At 39.8% G+C, this 24,882-nt stretch overlaps 1 long non-coding RNA gene across 1 annotated transcript; it reads right to left on the bottom strand.

The window, feature by feature from the left end:
• Window positions 1–619: 619 nt before the first annotated feature.
• Window positions 620–24,817, bottom strand: LOC121269895. The gene is made up of 3 exons (XR_005941440.1): window positions 24,408–24,817; window positions 17,804–17,938; window positions 620–8,698 (listed from the first exon to the last, which is right to left on the bottom strand). It is a non-coding gene; the product is annotated as an uncharacterized LOC121269895 (long non-coding RNA).
• Between the last annotated feature and the right edge of the window lie 65 nt (window positions 24,818–24,882).

Raw genomic sequence — 24,882 nt, forward strand, 5'->3', positions numbered from 1 at the left:
TTTTACACCATCACCCTTGCACTAAGGGATAACATACCATTTGCCTTCCAGATTACTTAAAGTTAACATGCAAGTACAGCAAGCATAGGCCAGTGATCAGACCAGTGGTCAGTGGTAGCACTCGTGAATCTGAGATTAGGGGCTCAAGCTCCACTCTATAAACGGAATATGTAACCTAGGCAGATCCTTCAATGCATTAATGAGAAGGGCTATCTTTTACAGGAGACGTTAACCCTAATTTCCTGTACTGGTGGATATAAAAGATTCCCCATAGTTTTTGAAGCAACACAGGAGAGTTCTTCCAATGTCCTAGCAACATTTATTCCTCAAACACCACCTCTAAAACAAAATACTAGCCACTGTATTGTTTATTGTAATTTGGGATATCTTGAGTATGTGACCATTCTGATAAGGATGTAATTTTTTTCTTCTCTCAACTGGCAATTTGACATTTCTAGTGTGGAAATGGAACATATTGACTACGGGTGTTACAAACTGTTAAACCATGCTGAGATTTCTTCTGGGAGAGCACAACATGTAAAATTGACCAGTCCCTCTAGTCAACTGAATTAAGTTGGATTGTCAAGAACCAAAATAAATAATGCAAGAATTCTCAGGGTAAAGATATAAATGATTTATTAATAAGAGAGCATGATTGCAACAAAAAAGATAACCAAATCACAGATTTGCTAACATTCCAGTTTCTGTTTTACATACACATTTTAAAAAAAGAGACATTTATGTTAAAAATCTACCCAAAATATCCAGTGTGAGTAATTCCAGAAACCATAAGAGACAAATACAATTTAAATTTACTCTGATATAACAATGCTCCAGTGTAACAAACCAAAATGGACCATAAATTAGTGGCATATTAAGTGCAGTTCAACAGCCAGTGTCCTATAATCATTACAATAAAAATTTTGAAAAGTGTAGGCATGTTGAGCAAATTGATATTAAAGAACAGAATGTCACCCATGTGAAAAGTTAAAACACAACTTCTAAGTGCAAAACAATATTTAAATTCTGTCCTCCCAATCCCTTGATTAATTTGGTATAATGAGAAGCGTCTCAATACAATTAATATTTCTTAAGTCAGTGGAACGTGGTTAACAAGTAGTGTAGCATGTTTGGTCAGCTTGAGTGAGAGACAGGTTACAACCATAGGCATTTGTAGATATATTTTGTTTATAACACACAAAATGTAAGTGAAGATCAAAAGGAACTAACATGGATGCAAAGTGCTTTAGGTTGATTCGTATATTCACAGAAACATTCTAGCTCAAAGAAGAGATCACCATAATTGTGAGGGTGCCTGGCTTGCATATTCAATGTTGTTTAAAATCAGTTACTGGTGCTGTACCTTCCACTTTTTTTCTTCAGTTTTACACTTCCTTAATGTGCAAAAGTGACCGCTTATATTTGGAGATGACTATTTATGGCTGCTAGTTTTGAACTCCCTCACTTTCTGTATTCAAAATTTTAAGTGATATGATAACTTTCCCAAAATTAACTTCCCCTAGGAACATTCTACATGCTGATATTTGAATATTCTTACAAATATGCAATTGAATTCTTCTTTAGAGTGAAACAGATGTTCTCATGAGAAATTTAACCACTTCTCTGTTCTGGTGTGGTCCAAGACCAAAAGGTTAAGCAGTTCAAGGAAGGTTTCGACCTTTCATTATTAATAATAAATCCAGAAAGCGATAAATCAGAAGGAAGACGAGATGAGATACTACTTCGTAATAAGTTTTTATCGTGCAACGTCATCTATTTATGCAGGAAGTCATAAAATGTGACAGCAAAAAAGTTGCTAAAAGGATTAATGCTGGGAGCCAAAGTCAAAAGAGCAGTTTACTGAAACTAAGACACTTTGGTTTAATAGAGAGAGAGAATCCTGTTTAGTGCCTATCTCTTACCATGCATACTTTTGTCTCAATCATTAAAACAGCCTCAAAAATTCTATCCCTATTCCCTTGGTCCCATTACTATCCAAAAACTAAAGCTGCCTCTGAGGTTAGTTTTACACATGGCAGTGTGTGATTAGTCTGTGGAGCCAGTGGCTCTAACTGCAGTGAACCTAATTCAAGACCGCTGATGAGCAGATCACCCTCTAGTGGCTATCTTGATATCCTTAGTTTGAAAGAAGAGCCATATTGGACAAGAAGAGTTAATTGATTCTCTCTCTAGGCCTGCTGAGTTTTTCCCAGCGCTTCTTGTTTTTATTCAAGGTGGTTATGTGTACCTTTCGCAAGATGAATCATTTAGATTCTCTCAATTCATCCATCCCGAGAGAATCTAGTTTTCCCCATTACAATAGTTCCTTAAATTATTCCTGAGATTTTGTCTCGATTATCATATTTGTAAGGCTAGCCCATTTGTTGATCATTCAGGGTGAATAATTTTCTGATATTTAAGTTTCGTCAATTTCAACTAATGGCCCCTTGCCTGTTTTATACAGTTACCTATCTTACGTATCTGAATGAGATCCTGGCTTCATTCCCTCTAATCAAGGCTGAACAGCTCGAAGTTTTGAGTCTGTCTTATCTTGTGGTTTTCAAAATAGCTATTTAAATACATTCTGCTAGGCACGAAAGATTACAGCAAGGGTTTTTTCACAAGAGCTGAGAAGGTCAAGGACATCCTGATAGAGGTCTTCAAGATTAGGAGCTGTGATAAGGTAAACTGTGGAAGTTATTACCACAATGTCAGCCACTGGAAACTAGAAGGCAGAAACTGTATAGCGGCTAAGAAAAAAATTAAGCAGAGGGTTGGTAGAATATGGAACTTTCTTCCAGGAACCTTTGTTGAAATAATGCGCTGAAATTCCCTTTTAAAAGAATTTATAAGTTGCTTGAAAAAGAGGAACAAAAGGTATGTACATGTGGATTAGCATGGTGATGGTTTCCTGAATTATACACCCGTCTAACCAAAAAATATCAGACCAAGAATAACTGAATCATCAACTGTCGTTTCTACATAACTTGGCACACCATTGCAGTGCACATTTGCCATTAATTTCAACCACATTTAAAGTAAAAAAGCCATGAATTAAAAACCAGCCTATGAGTTGGCAAGTTTTGACTGGATCCCACTATAGGACCTGAAAAACTCCAGTACAGTATTGACAGAATGAAGTATTGTTGGACGTGCCATCCTTCAAAACAGGTGTTAAACCTGTTCCAGCAATTTGGTAGGCATTAACGATCTCAAAACACTTAAAAAGCAAGTTCTTCTATTGCCCTTAACCAACACCACGTTTGAGAGAGTCTGCTGTGTACTAAAAAATGGCTACCCAATTTATAGAAAATTGATTACAATTATTCAATTTATTTCTAATGATATGAGATTCAAATAGTATTTTAAAGTTTCATATCAAGGCCATCATCTTTTGAGCATCTCAATTGAATTTTACCAAGGCAGGAGTTTTCCCAAAGATAAAACATTGATTTTTTTTTTCCAAATAGACTGCCAAAATTTCACACATTTTCAGAATGAACAATGCAAACTTTTAATCATGGGATTTCCCACGTTGTTATCAGATTCAAAGGAAAATAGTTTTTGATGTTTAATTAAGCTTTACCTGTGCATTTTTAAAATTTAAATCAATTCCACCCTTGAACAAGAAACTACCGATCGCCAGAAGGCAGAATGGATGAAAATATGGAGACAACCAACTGCTCAAATTCATTCTTTTGAGGAAAATAACAGTTGAAAGATTTTGCTCTCACTGAACGTGAGAAAAACATGATTAAAGTAACTGCAGGATTTTAATTATCTAGCTTGCTTTAGGATCTTTGGTTTGTAATGAATTGCTGCCCCTTCATCATGAACAGAAAATCTATTCTAATTTCATTTCATTTCCTTGCTCATTCCCCAGACACAAATATCTTTCTGAAAGTGACTATCTAATTGCCTCTTCAAGCATACTGGTTGACAACTTCCAATAGCCAATAGTGATAAAGCTGCTCGCTCCGCACTGAAATAAACCCTTGGTGTAAAAAAACTTCTAACAGCTGCCCTTACTCTTCTAGTGCTAACTTTGCATTTATGCCCCATCGGTCGCAATTCACAGACCAGTGGACAAACTGTCACTATTTATAAGTAGATGCATATTTTTGCACGTGGCAACAGCCAAAACGATGTGTGTGTTTGTTGAACCAGTTTAATGATCCAAAAATTTAAAAAAGCGAACGTTTGTCTTTACAATGGCTCTGATATGAGTAGTATTAAAAAAAAAAATCACAGTTAGTGCCACTGAAAGATTGTAACTTGCCAACATGCATGAACTATTTGTTGATTTGGAAGGCCATGCTACACCAGTATAAAAGGAGTTCTGGGGCTTTCAGTTTGTGATTTTCTGAACACAACTGCTCGTGTAATGAAATGCATGCAAACTCCTTTTACATTAGTGCAAAATTAGCATTCCAACTGCACCTGAACATTCTAAAAATTGTCACGTACGCCTTTAAATTAAGAAAATGGTTGAGAATTGTTTGAAAAGCTTTAGCTGTACAATCATGCCACAAATGTAACGAGTAGAAATGAAAAGCCTTTGGATCCAGCAAATCTGCCCTACTTTCAGAGATCAACTACACCCACTCAACTCTGAGATGTGATGGTTCCTCTTTTGAATTCAGTTATATTGTCTGCTTCAAAGTCCCTCCCTGCTAAGTTGCCCTACAACTCTGCCATCCTATGGGTGAAAAAAATATTTGATTTCCCTTCTTACTCCTATTTTGTGGAAGTTTAAATTACCCCCTAACAATTACATCATTCACTGTCTTGTGCCTTAACAAAAATTAATCATTTCTGAGGAACCTTGTGCCTATTTAAAAAGTCCAAGAAGAAACAGCCCCATCAAGTCAGTAACAAGCTCATTTTGTATTGGCTAGGAACATTGAAGAATTTAAACAACATTAGTGTGAATATTGCAATCCGCTCCGCAAACAAGTTCAAATTACTGTTCTGACAATGTCTAAACAAACAATTTCTAAAAACAAAATGCACTTGGCTTAAATCTAGATATTAAAATCATTCCTTCTGTATAAACAAGATGTAAACATAAAACCAGTAGTGTAACAGAATAAAATTTTGATAAAAATCAATAAAATTGACCTTATCAACTAACTTAAGATAGTTTCAAATACATGAAATTCTTGTTCATTTCCAAGTTCTCTTTAAACGTTGGTTGTATAATGGATATAAAAGACTATTGACTAAAATGTCAATACTCACTAATAAGTGATGCTGATTGTCAATATAAGGTACAAAGTGGCACTTAAAAGGGAAAATTTAAACCAATGTGTAACTGATAATTTATGATGTAATGTACACATGTACTACACATACCCACGTGATAAAGCTGCTCCACACTAAATTAAACCCTTAGCATAAAAAACTAATGGCTGCCCTTACTCTTCTAGTGCTAACCTTGCCTTTATGCCCCATTGGTTCTAATTCATTGACCAGTGGACAAAATGTCACTAAGTAGGGGCACATTTTTGCAGGTAAGGTAATGTACACATATATACTTATATCTTCTAATTAGTATAGATTTGGATGTGGGTTAAATAAAATCTCAGGATAACTTCGTAAGTTACGAATAACAGGACCTCACTTTATTAGAAAGATTCCAGGGTTATTGGCCATTTTGAGTCCACTCCTTTGTCATCGACTAAATCAATGTTATTTTGCAAGACAGTTTTCATGCCAGTTAAAATGTTCCTATTTACCTTCCTCAACTTCCACCACCGGCCCCCCGGCAAAAATGTTGACTCATTTTGGGGTAAGGACATCAGTTTCCCATTGATATCTTTTTTTTATTTGTTCAGGGATGTGTCACTGCCTCCCAATTACTCTTGTTTAGAGGGTTTTTTTTTATAAAAAGAGTCAACCACATTGTTGTGGATCTGGAGTCTGTAGGCCAGACCAGGTAAGGACAGCAGATTTCCTTCTCTAAAGGACATTAGCGAACCAGATGGGTTTTTACGACAATCAACAATGGTTTCATGGTCATCATTAGACTTTTAATTCCAGATTTTTTTTAACTGAATTCAAATTCCACCAGTCCAGCGACATTACCACTATGCCAGCACCTCCCTCATCTAAGCAGTTATTCATCAGGTCCAAGCCAAGACTACATTACAACAGTGACATTTCCAAAAAGTAGCTGACTGGCTGTAAATTGCTTTACGCCATCCTGGGGTTGTGAAAGATACTACAAGTCTTTCCTTGACAAGGAGCATTGGGAGAGTGGTCAAGTGTGAGGGACATCATGGCAGAGTCTAACCCTGCCCTCACCCTCTGACACCTCATCCAAGTGGCCATTCTTAAAATAACTCTCAGCAAGGTGCCATCCTCTTCTTGCTGAACAGCCATGCACAAACACTTGATAGCAATGAGAATGTCAAGCACCTTGTGACATAATCTACATAATTAAATAGTGGAACCCCCTTTGCTAGTGCAGATTTAGCAATCCTGCATTGAAGCGCAAATGCTGGATTTTACCATGGTGGTGTGAAGATATTGAGCTCTTTTGGTTTACTAGTTATTGACAGAGCAGCAACTTAAACTGATGTGACAGGCTAATTAGTTCAGCATGCAATATCTTGAAAGGATACAATTTGAGTTAGCACTTGAAGGCTGGAATATAGCTTTTGGTAGAAATTGTAAATCAGCAGAAGTTATCAGCTTCTCACTACCACAGGGCTCTGCTGCTTTTCTTGACTGTACTGTTTATAATTAGTCCACTTGGATTAAAAGAGGACAGTTAAGAGGTATGGACGAGGACATATTCTCAATCTTCTTGATGACACAAATCAGAGAGACAAAACTTAAAATATTCATGTCCTGCATCCATCTGGCTTTTAATTCTTTGAGGGAAAAGCAAGTTTGAGAATGCTCCAGTTCCTCTGCGTCGATCATTATGGGCTTCCACACGCAATTGATGAGGGATTGTCTTTTTTTAAAAATCTTTGGTGATACTGGTCCTCTCCTCAAGTATTAAAGCACTTGCATTCTGTTGAGTTAACCACTTCTAGTAACAAATTGAAATTGCTAAAAATGCAGTGCTCACACGAGGAGTTACTTAAAATGTAACAATGAATGTGTGAAATACACACAACTGCATAGATGCACTCTTCCCTCCCTTCATTAAATTCCAGTAAAACAGTGATTGGCATGAGAAATTTCTACTCTGAATTAGACTGCCTTTTTGAATCATGGATTGAGCCTGCAAAGAACTTGGCGAGTAATGGAACATTTAGATGAGGTACTGGTTGCATGTCAATTAATGGTAATGCCAGTATTAGGAGCTTAAGATCATTGAATAATGGAAGGTATTGGCACAAGTATTGCTATGAGTGCAAATTTGCATGCAGTGTAATGGACAAATACACTGTAGAAACCTAGTAACAATAATGTGGTACAACGTAGTGCATTATTTGCTGTGAAGAATAGTTCCAGGAGCCCAGCCCTGAACCAGAAAGTGCTCAACTGGGCACAGCATGATTTTTTTTTTTAAAACTTGGAATCTAACAAAGTACCCTCCGAAATTGAGGTGCTTGTGGTTAGAGGAAATCTGCCCAATGCAAAAATACTGAAGACCTGTCGAGCGTTCAGTTTTTACAGTAGCCTTGCTTAAACCATAATTATATGTACTCCTGTATACAGAGCCTAATCTGGTTGTAGTTTGAACAGCATCAACTGACGGAGCCAGTTAGAATGAAATGTTGGGAGTAGAGGCTCAAACTGAGTGTTATAGCCAACAAACCAAATCGTACTTCAGTGTACACCACTGCACCACCTTGATCCATATTTTAGTAACTGCTTTCACCGCAGCCATTTATGTTGCTCTATGCTTAAATTTTCACTGTGCATTTGTCTCCTGCAAGCAGAAGCAAGTTAATGTAGTTGCTCAAAAAGTGTTAAATTATAAATGTCATATTACTAATTCTCAAATAACCTACAGGATTAGGTCCTGCCCAACATGAACATTGATCATTATGAATAGTCCACATTGACAACGTAGAGCCAATTTTCCTAAAAAATACATACCAACTATCTGCTAATCAATTGATTTGCTCCACCATCCCAAAAGTATTCATGCTTGGATTGCAAATATTCCTGGGAATGCTCACAGTATTATATAGAAAATGGTTAATCTGAATTTGGATACTTGGTGACATTTAAGATTTCATGTCAAATTATTGACAGCTAAAGAATCAGACATGTTAAAAAGTGACCACGTGCTGTCACAATCTTTGTGTGTATATTATTTTAAAACCAAAGACCTAACACTAAACCTCACCCTGCAAACCCATTTAAGTGCTAAACTACATTCCATTTCACCTCAGTCTTTGGACAGAGCACAAACACACAACTAGTGTCATACATACAAATAAAATCCGATGCATTTCAAAACACATACTACTATAATAAAATAGAGTTTAAAAAAAGCTTTCTACAAAGTCCACATGAGACAGACAAGAGTATTGCTCTGGTGATAAACTGGACAAAGAGAATTTAAATTTTGCTATACACTTCTGTCTGTGATATGCAAGAAGCTGAATGGAAAGCTGATACACAGATGACAAGTCAGACCCACTTTTCATCCAGAAGGTTATTGCGACTGGTGGTTGGCACAGTGTGATTGGCCATCGATGTAATACAGTCATTTCATACAAATCTTCACCTAAGGACAGAAGAGAGGGGAAAAAAAATCAATCACAGACAATCCAGCTTATAAATAATCTAATAGCTTTTTGGAAACGTAAATCAATTTCTATTTCAGGAACTGCAAACTGTCTGGTCCTTTCTTTCAATGAAACCTCAATTCAATTATTTTATATTTTAAGTGTAAATAAGATTATCTGGATTTTGAATACCTGATCACATCACATTTGAAAAGAAAAACCGAACCACACAGTATTGCTGAAACTTGAATTATTCATTTCATTAAAAGCTTGTAATTAAAGCTTGCAACATCATATTGAAATATATTTAGGACAGGAATCTGATTACTTTTTTAAAAATTCTGGTTAGCCCCTGCGAGTGGATTTGAATCAAAACTAGAAATGAATACCTAATTTTTGTCACAGAATCGAGTCTGTTGGAGATACAGCGATTATACTGTAATACTTCAACAATCATATCAGCTTAACTATGTAGGCAAATCTTTCTCATTGGGATAATTGCCAAACGCAGAAATGCAAAGCCAATTCTCTAAGTGAATGCAGTCAGCTGAAAGAACTTGCATTTATACAGCATTTAACGTCCTCATTGTTGGAAGAACAAAACAGGCGTCATATAAAATGTTACTTTATATTTCCATATCAGAATCATGAATCAAAGCACAAATTGTGTCTCTTGCTGTTTTATAGAGCAGTTGTTGAGGGTCTACTGGTCAAGTGCAGAGGAATCAATATCACAACCAGTGGAAAAGAAAGCGCAGTTCCAATTATTAGCTACACCTATGATGAATACATCATGAGTAAAGCCCGGCACTATGCAGAATGAGCCGTTGAGGCTCTAAAAACTTTCCAGTTTTTAAAGTTCAGGCTAATTGCCAAATCTGTTTCATGCAGCACGGAAATACAGCTCAGAAATATAATTGGTTAAACCATTTTTTAAAAATTTGTTCATGGGATGTGGGCGCTGCTGGCTAGGCCAGCATTTGTTGCCCATCCTTAATTGTCCTTGAGGTGCTGGTGAGCCGCCTTCTTGAATCACCACAGTCCATGTGGTGTAGGTACACCTACAGTGCTGTTGAGGGAGGTCCTGTATTTTGACCCAGCGATAGTGAACAAACAGCAATATAGCTCCAAGTCAGCTAATGCATGATTAAGAGGGGAACTTGCAGGTGGTGGTGTTCCCATGCATCTGCTGCCCATGTCCTTCCAGTTGGTAGAGATTGCAGGTTTGGAACGTGCTGTCGAAGGAGACTTGGCGAGTTGTTGCAGTGCATCTTGTAAATTGCACACGTTGCTGCCACTGTGCGGTGATGGTAGAGGGAGTGAACGTTTAATGTGGTGGATGGGGTACCAAACAAGCGGGTTGCTTTTTCCTGAATGGTGCCAAACTTTGAGTGTTGTTGGAGCTACATTCACCCAGGCAAGAGGGTAGTATTCCATCACACTTCTGACTGTGCCTTGTTGATGGTGGACAGAGGTGAGTTACTCTCCACAGGATTCCCAGCAGCTAACTTGCTCTTGTAGGCACAGTATTTATATGGCTAGTCCAGTTCGGTTTCTGGTCAATGGTAACCCCCAGGATGTTGATAAGTGGGACTTCAGCAACGGAATACCATTGAATGTCAAGGGGAGATGGTTAGATTCTCCCTTGCTTGACATGGTCATTGCCTGGTATTTTTGTGGCATGTTACCTGCCACTTATTTGCCCAAGCCTGAGTATTGTCCAGGTCTTGCTGCATATGGAACAGACTGCTTCAGTATCTGAGGAGCTGCAAATGGTGCTGAACATCGCTTCTCCCCACTTGACTTTATGGTGGAAGGAAGGTAATTAATTAAGCAGCTGAAGATGGTTGGGCTCAGGACACTACCCCGAGGAACTCCTGCAGCAATATCCCGGGTCTGAGATGATTGACCTCCAACTACAACCATCTTCCTTTAAGTGGGTATGACTCCAATCAGCGAAGAGTTATCCCCCCATTTCCCAGTGACCTGTTTTGCTAGGGTTCCTTGATGCCACACTTGGTCAAATGCTGCCTTGACGTCAAGGGTAGTCAGTCTCACCTCATCTCTGGAGTTCACTCTTTTATCCATATTTGGATCAAGGCTGTAATGAGACAAGGAGCTGAGTGACCCTGGCGAAACCTAAACTGAGCATCAATGAGCAGGTTATTGCTGAATAAGTGCCACTTGACAGCACTGTCAAGGACACCTTCCATCACTTTACTGATAATTGACAGTAGGCTGATGGGGTGGAGTTGGCTTGGTTGAATTTGTCCTGCTTTTTGTGTACGTGACACACCTGGGCAATTTTTCACATTGCTGCATAGATGCCAGTGTTGCAGTTGCACTGGAACAGCTTGGCTAGGGGCATGTTAGTTCTGGAGCACAAGTCTTCAGTACTATGGCAAAATGTTGTCAGGACCCAAAGCCTTTGCAGTATCTAGTGCCTTAAGCCATTTCTTGATATCACGTGCAGGGAACTGAACTGGCTGAAGACTGGCATCTGTGACGCTGGGGGCCTCAGAAGGAGGCCGCGATAGATCATACACCCGGCACTTCTTGCTGAACACTGCTGCAAATGCTTCAGCCTTGTCTTTTGCACCAATGTGCTGAGCTCCTCCAACATTGAGGATGGGGATATTTGTGGAACTGCCTCCTGTTAGCTGTCTCATTGTCTACCACCATTCATAAACTGGATGTGGCAGGCACGCAGAGCTTAAATCTGATCCATTGGTTGTGGGATCACTTAGCTCTGTTTATCACATGCTGCTTATGCTGTTTAGCATGCAAATAATCCTGCATTGGAGCTTCATCAGGTTGACACCTCATTTTCAGATATGCCTGGTGCTGCTCCTGGCACTTGTTCCTGCACTCTTCACTGAACCAGGGTTGATTTCCCCCGTCTTGATGGTAATGGCAGATTGGGGAATATGCTGGGCCATGAAGTGACGCATATTGTGATTGAATACAATTCTGCTGCTGCTGATGGCCCACAGCACCTCATGGGTGCCCAGTTTTGAGCTGTTACATCTACTTGAAATCTATCCCATTTAGCATGGTAATGGTGTCACACAACACAATGGAGGTTATTCTTAAATGTGAAGGTGGGACTTTATCGGCACAATTGCACTACAGTATTTGCATACTTTAAATTAGTAATTATGGTAAAGTTCTCTCATTCAATAAATTATCGAGAACTCATTAAAACAATGCTCTGAAACATAGGACTTTCCTTTTATAAGCAGTTACATCATTAATATTCTGGTTGCTCTTCTGCTCAATTAACCAATTTATGCAAATTCAGAGATGACAGGGAAATGTGTGTGAGAAATTTGCATCTGTACGATTGCAATGAAATCGCAAACATGATTTTGCAAACTTGCCTGCAAACTTCCCCAAATCAGGAGAGGTAGGATGTGCAGGGCAGCAGTGAAAAAGCATAATGCTAATTTGTACGGCTAAGGCAACAGAGCAAACTGCCTGCAGTCAGGGCCAAATGACACTGTGGTAAACTGTTTATATTCATTGCCAGCAGCATTTCCATTAGAATCATCAGATGAAAATCCCACTCCCAAGAGGGTTTTGGACAAACTCTCTCAGAATGTAGGCACGTCTGGATGTTGGAAGGCCAAGATCCAACTAATTTTCTTCCTACCATGATCAGCTCAAGGAGTTCAGTGGTAGCAGGTGGGGGGTCTGGCCAGGAGAGCAATGGAGGTAATAAAGGCACAATATATTCTCCACGCATTCACTGTAAATGACTTACATCAATTCTTGCTGCTTTATTCACAGCTTCAGCCTCACTAGGGGACTGTGCGAAAAGGACTTCCTAAAATCCCAACTACATCTACTGCCTTACCATCAAACTCTAGACACACCCTCAAAAAAAAACAACTAATTAGATTGGAAAGGCGTCCTCTACATGAAACTACACAGCCCATCTTTTATGCTTTTATTTATATCCATAAATTCTTCTTTAATAAGGATTTCCAGAACCTTACAAACAACAGATGTTTCCCCAAGCCACTTTTATTACCTTTATGTACAAAAAGGGTAAACATCCACTATTCTCCAGTCCCCAGGTACCCCTCCAATATTTTGGCATAAATCTTCCAGAAATCTCAAGTTCTTTCAATTTCTTCCCTTATATCCTCTCAGCTGCATCTTATTCAGACCCTGAAATTTATCCGCCATAAATCTGCATGGCTGTCTGGCAATCTTGCTGTAGTAATGTGAATTGTGTCACAACTTACCTCTACAACATCCTATAATTCCTCTTCCAACTCAAACAGGTCACCTGTCTCCTCTGTGGTACCACTGGCGGCAGCAAAACGCACTTAACATTTTGACAACCTGTGTAACATCAGTCACCATGCCATTACTCAATCCCAATTTTAGTGGCCCCACTCTCGTCCTTGTTTTTCTTTTGAACCCTTTTTAAATTTCAAGCACGAATCTTTACCAAGTGGTATCATTTTCTTTAGTGGCCTTCTTTAGGTGTTGCTTGTTTGCCCATTCAACTAGGTTGGAGTGCTTTTGAGCTTTTATTTTTCCCTTGCATGGGTACACAATGAACGCAATGGACCAGAGTCACTACCTTGAAGGAGCTCCACTTCCCCAGCCACTTTCAGATATTCCAGCTCACTCTGACAAAACCTGTGAGGCACTTAAAGTTGTGTTATTAAAATCTGGCAATTTTGTTTGGTTTTAGTGGCCTTTCCAATTCTTGTTATGTCAAGTGTGATCACCTTATGGTCACTGGTATTTAAAACCTCACCCACCATTGTGTTGATGATTTTTAAAAAAATTGTCCCTATTAATCATAAATCAAACCAGGATGTTTTCACCTGGTTCATTATTTTAGAAATGAAGTCATAAAACAGTATTTCATTAAGTCTAGAAATTCCTTCCTTCTCTGACCAGTAGAAGCATTATTACCTTAGCCAATGTCTGGCAAATTGGAATCTTCAATAAGTATCGTTGGTACCTTACTAGTCACATTTCCTACCTCATTTCACGGTTCCAAATCATCCTGGCCTGATAGTCTATAACATTGCATAGCACAGTAAAGTTCACAAAAGCAAAATACTGTGGATAATGGAAATCCGAAGTAAAAAACAGAAAATGCTGGAAATGCTCAGCGGGTCAAGCAGTGCATGTGGAGACAAAAACAGGGTTAACGTTTCAAATCAATGAGCTTTTATAGAACTGGGTAAAGATAGAAATGTGATAGGTCTCGAGTAAGTGGAAAAAGTTTGGTGGTGGGGGGATGGTGGTTAAAGACTAAATGGGAAGGTCTGCAATAGAGTGCAAGACAGAATTGGAAAAAGAACCAACGGTGATGAGGAAATACTTTTCTTATTATGCAGCGAGTAGTTATGATCTGGAATTCACTAACCGAGGCGGGTGGAGGCAGATTCAATCCAGGCCTTCAAACCAAATTGGATAAGCACTTGAGAAAAAAATGCCAGGCTAAGTGGAATGAACAAGGACTAGTTAAATTGCTCTTGCAGAGGGCTGGCACAAACACAATGGGCCAAACGGCCTCCTCCTGCGTTGTAACCAGTCTATAACTTTATTAATTCTACCAAGTGATTTTTTTTTTTTTGCCCTATCCATTACTTTATCCTCTTTCAGCTGTGTCACAATCCTCTCTGCTCCCGCTTCTCAGTGGATTGCGTTTAAGGGGAAAGGAGACAGGTTTAGCTGGTTTAGGACAGGGCATTGCCAAATTCTGAAGAAACAAAAAGAAAACTAAACACACACAGCTAGCATCAAAAGCAATTGCATAAAAATGAAGCCTACTGCAGGAAGGGGAATAGCTTATCAAAATCTTATCATCTAAACTTTAGATGAAAGTGGAATGACAGATTTTTTTTTGTCACTTAACATACAGTTAACATAATTACTCTAAGCCAGGGAGGTTTGGTACACTGATGTAACACACACACCTCCCTCTCAGGAACAGCACCCCTTTGTGGTCTGAATGAAGTCTTTTTATTGGATGAAATATTTTCCAACATTATTGCTGGTACCCAAGATGACTTATTAGGGGAGTTTGCTCAATTCTGCTCACTAGGCAAGGTTACCAAGGGATATGGAGCAACAGGACATAAATGGAGTTGAGGTGCAGATCAGCCATGACCTAATTAAATGACAATCTCAAGGGATTGAAAGGCCTACACCTGTTCCTATATTCTACCCATTGTTATATCTTTGCAATGAGCATTGGTTCAATTTGCCTGACTTTATTCTGTACAAAATGGCTAGGTTTATGAAGCATGATATGAAAGTGCATCAGACTGAGAAACATGTCCTGTGGCTTTCAAATATTTTTAGACCTGCAGATTACAAGGCCAATTTTCATGTTGTGTTCATTATATTAACATTTAGGGCAACCCCCCCACTGCAACCAGAGTTAAGTCTTTTCTTCTTGGCAATTTTCTATAATCCATTCTTCCCCCAAATTTTCCTTTTTCTCCTTACTGCAGAGCGCTCAATATTTAAAAACAAGAAATATCTTTCCCACACCATCAGTTCTGCTCCCTTTTAATGCACCTTTGCAATCAGCAGATCAATTGTTATCAATGCGATTTAGTAGTTTCCATCATATTCCCTGTCCTTTCAAGGATGACAGATGGCATTTTGACTACAACTGTGGAGGGTGGCATCAAAATAATAACTTATAAACAAGATTTGTTTTCTGCAAGATGCAGAATGGATTTTTTTTTCAGTAGAAAGCTCTCTTCTCAGCTGATATCAAAACTTTTGACACAAGTCCAATCTTATATAACCCTCACTTACAGGCGATGTAAAAATCTGCAAGAAAAATCTTCTCTCTACACAATTGTCTGTCCGTCTGAAAGGCACTACAGATAGCTAATCTAGTGGAACAAATGCCATTTCCTAGAAACGATGATTTCCCACAATGAGATTGGGTTATAAATAATTTGGAACATGTGCCAAACCATCAAAGAAGCTTTGGAACCCAATTATAAACTGCTGGAACTCTGCTTTTGTACCACATCGTCTGAACCTTTGGGTAAGAGAAAGACTTATCAATATTTACAGAGTTCGCTATTCCCCTGACATGCAGTAACAGCAGAAGATGTGCTTCCATCATCAGAACCTAAAGGCATCAAGGGGCATGGGGAGAGCACAGGAGTATGGCATTGAGATAGCTGATCAGCCGTGATCATCTTGAATGACGGAGCAGGCTCGAGGGGCCAAATGACCTACTCCTGCTCCTATTTTCTATGTTTTTCTAGTAGAACTTGCAGCTGTTTCTTTTAAATGAGTTGAGTGTCCAGTATTCATCATCCTCCTCGTCAAAGCCTTCCAACTGTTTGATCATGCTGTGTTAATATGAACTTCCTGGCACCAGTTCCAAATAAGTCTTCATAACTCTAAAATGTGTACCATCTTATCTTTGCTTCTCTGGCAAAACAAAGCGCCGGTTTTAAGTTTCCTTTCTCTATTGTGTTAATTATATTATATGCTTCTAAAAGATGCTCTGCAAATCATAAATTGAGACACAAAGCTTGAACATGCCATCTCAGTCCCAAGAAACACACTCTCAGCTGGTGTTGTTCACCAAAATGGTGGAATTTTACTGGGACAGCTTTATGGCTTGTTGCTATTGTCCACCACAGAACTTAAGTTTTGGTTATTGTATCGAATTAGTATCTAGGAACATATTTTTGCATTTGTATTTTGCGTCATATTTTTCTAGAGGTAAAACTGGTCAAATAATGAGAGTCTGAATTTATTGTTTATAGGCATTTTTAAAGTTTCTTCTATAATGGAAAACATGATAGGTATTCATACAACATCCAGAAAGTTTTTACTGTAATTTGGGATTAACCTATTTGCTAGAGAATAAAGACACAAATTTTAGTTCATAAGAGGTTCTGCCTGAGTATAGAGTATCTTCTAGCTGTCAACATAGATTACTGCTATGGAAAAAAAGCCTGAATTGTAACAGCATTCCTGTTCATGACAAAGTCCCTTCTATAGACTGCCATTGCAAATAACCCCAATGTGTTTTGTCTGAAACTAGAAATTACTTTTTATTCATGAATACTGAAACAAAGGTTATTTGTCAATTTACATGAAAATCATGGGGGGGGTGCAGCGGGGGTGCAAAATTTCTCAACAGAAAAAAGCATTCAGTAAATTTACAGCAGCTGGCTTTTGAATGATCATTGGCCACGAAATTAACAGCTCATACCAAATGGAATTAGGATGTCGGAAGTTGCAGCTAATGGCTTCAATACGCAAATTAAAAAAGTACATGAGGCAGCTTTTCACCTCATGTTATTCAGCTAACTGCCATAATCCATTAAGTATCATCACATTACAGAGATGCTGCTTTTCACATTGAAATCTGGAAGCCTTCAACAAAGAACTTACTATAGGAATAATCAACTGAATTATTTTGTTTAGTATGCCACCAATATATCTCATTAGGCACTAATCTATCCTCCATTAACTTTCTGAGGACTGAAAGACTCCATTCAGTTTCTACACTTAATTTCTAAGAGATGAACAAGTACTGTTCAGAATTATATTATGAAAACATCATGTTAATAAATATTATTCCACAATATATTTCCCATTTGATACATACATAAATAAAAAGGAGATTAGAGAAATAGTAGAAGACTGCACAAAATCATTGCAGTTAATCTGGTCAGTCCAAAGTTAAAGGTTAAAAGATGCTTTTACCTCTCTGTCCCTCAACATTTCTTTAATCTATTTGGAATCTTCCAAATCATATATATGTCCCTGTGTCGTCTATATCACACATTCAAGACTATCCACACGAAGTAGTTAATTCTAAACTGTCTTCTCTCTTATGAGGTCTGTGTCCCTGATTAAATGAGAGGTTAGTCTTAATGGGTACAAGAAGGAATACTGCATAAATCCATGGCTGAAATCTGACTGGGCTTTTGATTCACTAGGAATATTTTCTCAATGACACATGTATGAATGTAACTTCCGCTGGTATAGAACGCACATAGTTGAGTAATTCAAATATTAAAATCATTGTACTAAAAACACTAGTGCTGAGATTTGAGGGAAATCCGGAAAATTCCATGATGTACCTGCTGTATTTTACATCAAACACTGTTGCATCTTCATCATCGTCATCATCCTCTTTGAGCGGGGTCATTTCCACCTTTTCTGCTGGAGTCGTAATTATATCATACTTTCTCGTTTTCTTGATTTTTCTTCCAGACCTGAGGGCAAGAACATTTGCTTATTCATAAGACAGAAGTGATCAAAGATGTGTCCATTCCAACTGAAAAAAGGACCACTTAATGTTGAAGTGCTAGAAAGTATTGGCAGTTGAATAGTAAGCTTACAAGAATCCACCATGACAAAGAGTCCCTTTGTTACAGAACAGTAGCAATGACGGTGGGAGCTGACACTAAACACACATCCAAACTCAGTATTGAGCCACAGTGATGTAGAAAAGTTCATGATAATAATTGCAATATCACTTAATTTATAGCCAAATTTATTTCTAAATAACTTGCTTTTGGTAATGATCTCAACAAATAACAGCCTGAAAAAAAGTAGAACAAAGAAAAAGTGAAACAAAAATAAAAATAGCTGGAAAATCTCAGCAGGTCTGACAGCATCTGCGGAGAGGAACACAGTTAACGTTTCAAGTCCGTATGACTCTTCAACAGAACTGAGGAAATATAGAAATGAGGTGAAATATAAGCTGGTTGAGGGGGGTGGGACAGGTAGAGCTGGATAGAGGGCCAGTGATAGGTGGAGGCAAAGAAGAGATTGCCAAACATGTCATAGACAAAAGGACAAAGGGGAAAAAGAAAAGTGACTTGGCCCACTCAGTCTGCACATTCCATAAAGGCTGTAGACAATTTTCATCACCAGTTTAAATCTTTTGAAGAGCCAAGGTCTATGAAAGAGCAAGGGAACACTCAAAAGAAGATAGAAGTGCAAAAATTTCTCCCTGGTTTTCAAAAGCAATTCCGCATAAACTCTACAATATGAATAGGGCATTTAAAATGTCCCAAGCTCTCCCAAAGTGCTATACAAGGACCATAGTGTTGTATTAATATTGGACCATCAGTCTACATACCTCCTTTAGTTTTCAACCCCTTGTTCAGTACAACCCTTTTTCTAAAGGCCTTAAATTGACCTTTGTTGGAAGTCTGATCCATATGTAATTATTTTGAGAGAAACAATTCTCCTAATCTCTACTTTGACTTGAGGCTCATTAATTAAGTATTTGTGCCTGCCAATTCTATCTTAAAGGCCAAGTTAAAACAACTGATGTACCTATATTGTACTTGTCCCAAACCTTGAGACTTGGATTATGCTGCCTCTAAGTAGACTTGTCACAAATAAAAATACACTAAATTCTAGGGGTTTCTCTTTATAATTTAAAAAGTCTAATCCTTGGAACCATCTTGATCACACTTATTCCAGTCCTACCGAAGTCTCCTCCCGGTAAACTGATGGCCACATTGGAACTTATGCTTCCAGTTTCCACTCTTCACTCACCTTTACATGATACCGCTCTGACTTTTCCCTTTTACTGACCTCCCTGTTTCCATTTCTGGGGAGAGGCTACTTAGTACTGTTCATTTTAATCTACTGATTCCCATCCTTCTTCCTGCAAGGAGGTTATTCCATTATCCAGTTTCTCTGTTGTACCAATTCTGGCAATCTCACCTTCCATACCTGTGCCTCCAGAATGTCTTCCTTTGTCCTCAACTGACCTGAAATGTTAATTTTGTTTCCTCCTCCACAGGATCTGCATGACCCGCTGAGTGTTTACAGCATTTTCTGTTTATATTTCAGATTTCCAGTATTTTGCTTTCGCAAATTTGAATAAATACTTGGATTATGTGTTTACATGGCCTAGTTATAAACACACAAGGTCAGCCGTACAAATGAATTTTACGACAGAATGAAAGAACCTATTGTATCCGTACTTTGTGTACTTATCTGGATTCGGGCATTTCTGGGCAGTCTGGAACACAACAGATTTGGCAGTATTACACGTCCTCACAAGACACTTGCCTTCCTTGATAAAAGCGTCAAGAGAGAACACAGATATGGAGCTTTTATTTTACTGGTATTTATTTGCCTCTCAGGTCAGTTGCTAGTTGCTGTGGAAGGACAAGCTGGCAAGAGTTTGCTGGCAAAATTTGCTTTCACCTTAGAGAGATGAAAAATAAACAAGATCACCTCTCTCCAAATACTGGGGGAGCAAATCGAATGGCTTAAACCACCATGTTACCACTCCATGGCTATGTAGGTTGGTAAACAATAGACGGCATTCACCATATCTTATTTTTCTTAAATGCACGAGAGGCATGCATATGTAGCTGCAAAAAGATGTTCTCTCACATTTCTATTGAGAAACACTGGTGAAAGTGCAGAGCCAATATTGAAAACCAAGGTTAATAAAAGAACGAAGTACAGACAAGATAATTACTGGTGGCAGGATGACAAAAGTAGTTTTAAAAGCCTGTACATCTCAGAAGGAAGAGAAGATATAAGAGTGGTGCAGAGCTCCATTATCAAATCCTCAGAAAATAAGTTGCCCTGAAGGGCATTATCACGAGTTCCAATTTCAATTGACAGAATGTAAGATGGAGGTATAGAGAGTTTGGGACGAAGGTGGAATAACATAATAATAGTAGCCCATGGTACTGAGTGAAATTAGAACACAGACAAGAAGGACTGAGACAGGGAATGTAGACTGGCCAATCTTCACCCAGTCCAAGATCAGATTGGGTTCAGGGTCAAATTTACAATTCAGTACCAAATTTCTAAAACCTCTGTTGCACATGGCTGACTCATCCACAAACATGACAGTTTCTGAATACAATCAAAATTTTGAAGCAGAATTTTTAGGCAGTCACAAGTCACTGGTGACCTAATTGGGATGACAAACTGCTAGCTTGCCTAGTTCTTTCAACAGTTTACCACTGTTATCACCACTTTCTGAACAGCTAACATTATGAATTATGATCCTAGCTAATAACCGACATGTCAGATCCCAGGGTGAAACCTGGCTTGATAGATCCTAACCTTTTTTAAAGAAATCGTGGAGTAAAGTTACTGAACAAATTCACAGGAGTCTGATGAACTTTTAACATAAACAATGAAACATCTATTAAACAAGGAAAAATGAACTATTACATCAGACATAAAAGGTTGGAAAGGTCCCAGTACAAACACAGGAAAGTGATTCAAATATTCACTATTCCTTAACCCCAGCTACCTGTTTACAGATCAATACCAATTCAGAAAGATAGAACAATTTGCCATATCTACCTTATACTCTAATACTCAGGGTAAGTACGTAGTACATGTGAACTAATTGGTAAACCGTGGACAGACACACCACACTCCAAAGTAAATGACAGATGTGACCAAAGCAGATTCTATGGATTTGTCAACAACCCACCCAGACACTTGCCATATCACGAGCTAACCAAGTCTCACTGAAACTCTCTCTCACACAAGGGTTTTTAATCTCTACATTTGAAGAGTTTGCCTTGTAATTGTCTCCAAAAGTCGCTCCCACTCAAAGGCAATGACGTAGTGGTATTATTGCTGGACTACTAATCCAGAGACCCAGGCAGATCCCTGGCAGATGGTGGAATTTGAATCCGATAAAATGCTGGAATGAGAAGTCTAATGATGACCATGTAAATGATTTTTGTAAAAACTCATCTGGATCACTAATGTCCTTTAGGGAAGGAAATCTGCTATCCTTACCCGGTCTGTCTAGACCCACAGCAATATGATTGACTCTTGAATGCCCTTTAAACAAGGGCATTTTGGCATGAGCAATAAATGCCTCAAGATTCCTTTCTTCTGGATCGCCGTGTACATTCAAGTTTCACCTTCCAAGCACACTTTCAGATCTTCGGCCATGTCAAGCAGAACACCACTGCTCCAAAAGGGTACCTTTGTCCTCCACACCGTCAGTACGGGGTTACCAACCTTCAGTTTCCTTCTTGGATCTTCTGGGCTTCTCTCGAGTCCACTTTGCTTCAAGTCTGCTCCCTGCAGCTCTGTCTTTCACTTGGAGTCTATTCCTCTGCTCCTTACTTTTAACTTTACTTAACAGGACCTGTTTCAAGATTCCTGTCCTGGTCCCTTAACTTGGGACTTCCTTCTGGGACCTCCTTCTGTCTGGCTCCCTCGTTTGGAACCTTCTCCCTGTCGCCCATCTGTGTCCTGCTCCCTGGGACACACGCGCTGCAGTGGCGTTCCTTTTCAGGTCACCTGACCTGCAGTTTCATGCTGTTTCACTTTCCTCCTTTTCCTTCTGCGCATATGCGCAGGGGCCAGATCCCGGCCTAAAGACAAGAAAAACCACCAAATGTGCGTGTGCGGACATCTCTTGGCTGGCACATGCGCAGGAAGCCCAAGACCCACTGGGAACTGTAGTTCCTGGCCTCTGAACTCCTAAACAAAAACAAAAACAGAATTACCTGGAAAAACTCAGCAGGTCTGGCAGCATCGGCGGAGAAGAAAAGAGTTGATGTTTAGAGTCCTCATGACCCTTCAAACTCTGAACTCCTGATCTCCGGCTGCCAATTAAGGAAAGTATTGGAGTTCGTCACAGAATGCACATCAAATTAAATTAGTGATCTATCGTAAATCATACATCTGTTTGCAATTCCTGGTACTTTTCTCATTATAAATTCCTTTGCCTAAGCACATAATGGAAACTTGTCAGTGTAATTACATCTCTCTGGTAAAGATGTTGCAATACCATTACAAGCAGTTTTCCATGACAAACGTCAACACAAGAATATAGAAAATGTAAATACAGCACTTAATGCATGACTTTAAAATAGACACAAATTAAATCTGCATATGCTCATGAAATTATCCCCAGACACCAATCCATTAAACCCAGCTTGGCTCCATGTATCATACCCAAAGTCGATAAGTGCTAAAAATCTTATATCTGTCACCTTTTACTCAACTTAAAAAGCAAGATAGCACATATGCTGGAAATTAGAAATGAAACTAGAAAATGCTCAACAGGCATGGCAGCATCTGCAGAGAGAGAAAAACCGAGTTAACATTTCAGGTGGAAGATCACCTTTGAAAGGTCATTGACCTGAAATGTTAAGCCTGTATCTCTCTCCGCAGACACTGCCAGATCTATTTTTAATTCCTCAACTTGCATGCCGATATTTATAATGGAAACTGGTACAATAAAATTGAAACACCAGGAAGGGGCAATTACAATGAAAGGTTATAAATAGTGGGTTTCAATTAAAAATGCTGACATAGGAACTTGTAATGGAAATAGAAAGGATCTTCATGATCTTAATTTGGCCAAATGAGTTGCATCTCTAAATGCACACATATTACAGTAGGTGGCCATTTGGCCCATCATGCCAATGCTGGCTATCCAAAAGCACAATCGCCTAGTGCCACTCCATCTTCTTGTAACCCTGGGCTTTTTCAGATAATAACCTAATTCTCTCTTGCATGTCCTAATTCTTTCTTGAATGTCTTGATTGAATCTGCCTCCAACACAAACTCAGGCAGTGCATTCCAGATCCTAACCACTCGCTACATGAAGAAGTTTTTCCTCATATCGTCATTGCTTATTTTTACAATTACTTTAAATCTGTGCCCTCTGGTTCTCGACTTTTCCATCCATGAAAACAGTTTCTCCTTAGCTACTCTGTCGAGACCCCTCATGCTTTTGAATGCCTCTATCAGATCTTCTCTCAGCATTTTCTTGTCTGAGGAAAAAAGCCTCAACATCTCCAATCTACCTACATAACTGAAGTTCCTCCTCCCTGGGATCATTCTAGAGAATCTTTTCTGCGCTCTCTCCAATGCCTTCACAACCTTTCTAAAGTGTGGTGCCCAGGACTGATTGCAATATTCCAACTGAAGCTGAACCAGTGTTTAATACAAGTTTAACGTAAACTCCTTGATTTTGTACCCTAATAATAAAGCCTAGGGTGCCAGATGCTTTCTGCTCTCTCAACATGTCCTGTCACCTTTAGTCGTGCACATATACACCCAGGTCCCTCTGCTCCTCTCTATTGCCTCATCAAAACCCTCAAATTAGTTAAACACCATTTACCTTTAGATTCATGCTGGCTTCCTTCAAGTAATGTTGCCCCTAATTATGTTTTCCAGAAGCTTCACCTTCACTCGTCTAACATTTTCTCTCTCCCCAACAACCCCCAGCCCTCTGACAGTCACCAACACCGGGGCAAATTCACACAGCGCAGGGGGGGTAGGTGGCATTCAGCCCATATCCCGTCTTCACCAGCTCTCCGAGTGAGCGTTCCAGGGTGAGTGCCGTTCTCCTGCCTCCCCAACCCCACCCCCAGGGACCCTGCACATTGCCCCTTTTCAGGCAACCAGATCTGACTGGCCTTTCGAATGCCCCGGGCTGAACCTCCCTCCCTGCCTCCCACTCTCAGTCAGGGCAGCGCATTCTAGCCCCCAAAGCAGAGCCAGGCCGGGCTCAAAAGAGTTTAACTCTGACGCTGCTCAGGGTCTGCTGAGGTTTTTCCAGCGCTTTCTGTCGGCGTTCCAGGACCTTGGCCGCTCATCATCCCTTTGCTTCTCCCCGGGGTGGGGTGGGGTGGGGGGGGGGGGGAGGGGCGTTTACCTGACGCTACAGGTGACATTTACGCCGGGCATTCCCCTCCCCCAGACAGTTTTTACCTGATGACTCTGACCAGCAGGCCCACAATGAGGAGGAAAGCCCCGGCGCAGGCTACCAGCACCAGGTTCTTGAGGGTGGAGAAGTGGCGCAGGATGGAGGCGATACTGTCGAAGGCGGTGGTGGTGGTGGTGGTGGTGGTGGCGGTGGCGTTGTGGCCGGGGAGGGGGCCGGCCAAGGCGCTCCGGTTGAGGGGGGCGGGCGGGCCGAGCTTCGCCTCAGGCATCGACGAGAGTTCGGTCGCCAGCAGAGGCAGCAGCGCCAACACCCACAACCACCAGCAACACATGGACGGACCCTCTGCCTTCCCGAGGCTGCTCGGCTTTAATTTCGCGCGGCTGACGAACCGGTCGGAGACAGCGACCCCACAGCTGTTAGTCCAGTCAGCGCTGAAGGAGATGGAGGCTCTGCGGGGCGCGGGAACCGGAAGTAGGCTCGGTTGCGGGGCACAGGAACCGGATATTAGCTCTGCTGCGG

This window comes from Carcharodon carcharias, chromosome 26 (assembly GCF_017639515.1).
Source record: "Carcharodon carcharias isolate sCarCar2 chromosome 26, sCarCar2.pri, whole genome shotgun sequence".
NCBI classification, from domain to species: Eukaryota; Metazoa; Chordata; class Chondrichthyes; order Lamniformes; family Lamnidae; genus Carcharodon; species Carcharodon carcharias.